Here is a 373-nt window from a genome sequence, read left to right as displayed (position 1 = left end):
TCTGTGGCCTCGCCCCGCTCGAACCCGAGCTCCGGCCGCCGCCTCGCTCGCCGCCGACACCGATTCCGGCCGCCCCGACCCCAACCGACTCCACAGGAAGACGCGGCGCCCTCCCAGCTACCCGTAGAGCCTCTCCGCCGCCCGAATGGTCGCCGGAGGAGCGATCCCGAAGCCCTCCGCCGTGCCTGTTGCCGCCGGCGTTGAGCCGCCGGCCTGTTTGGGCCATTTGACCAGGGGTTTGACCCCCCCGGGTCGATGACAGGTGGGGCCAGCCCCCCTTGTTAATTAGTTAGTTTATTTTAATTTAATTACCCCCCCTGCTGACACTGACATGTGGGCCCTAGTGTCTTAATCCTTAATTAAACTAAAATAA

Source organism: Triticum aestivum, chromosome 6B (assembly GCF_018294505.1).
Source record: "Triticum aestivum cultivar Chinese Spring chromosome 6B, IWGSC CS RefSeq v2.1, whole genome shotgun sequence".
In the NCBI taxonomy this organism is placed as follows: domain Eukaryota; kingdom Viridiplantae; phylum Streptophyta; class Magnoliopsida; order Poales; family Poaceae; genus Triticum; species Triticum aestivum.
Note: the sequence above shows the minus strand (reverse complement) of the source record.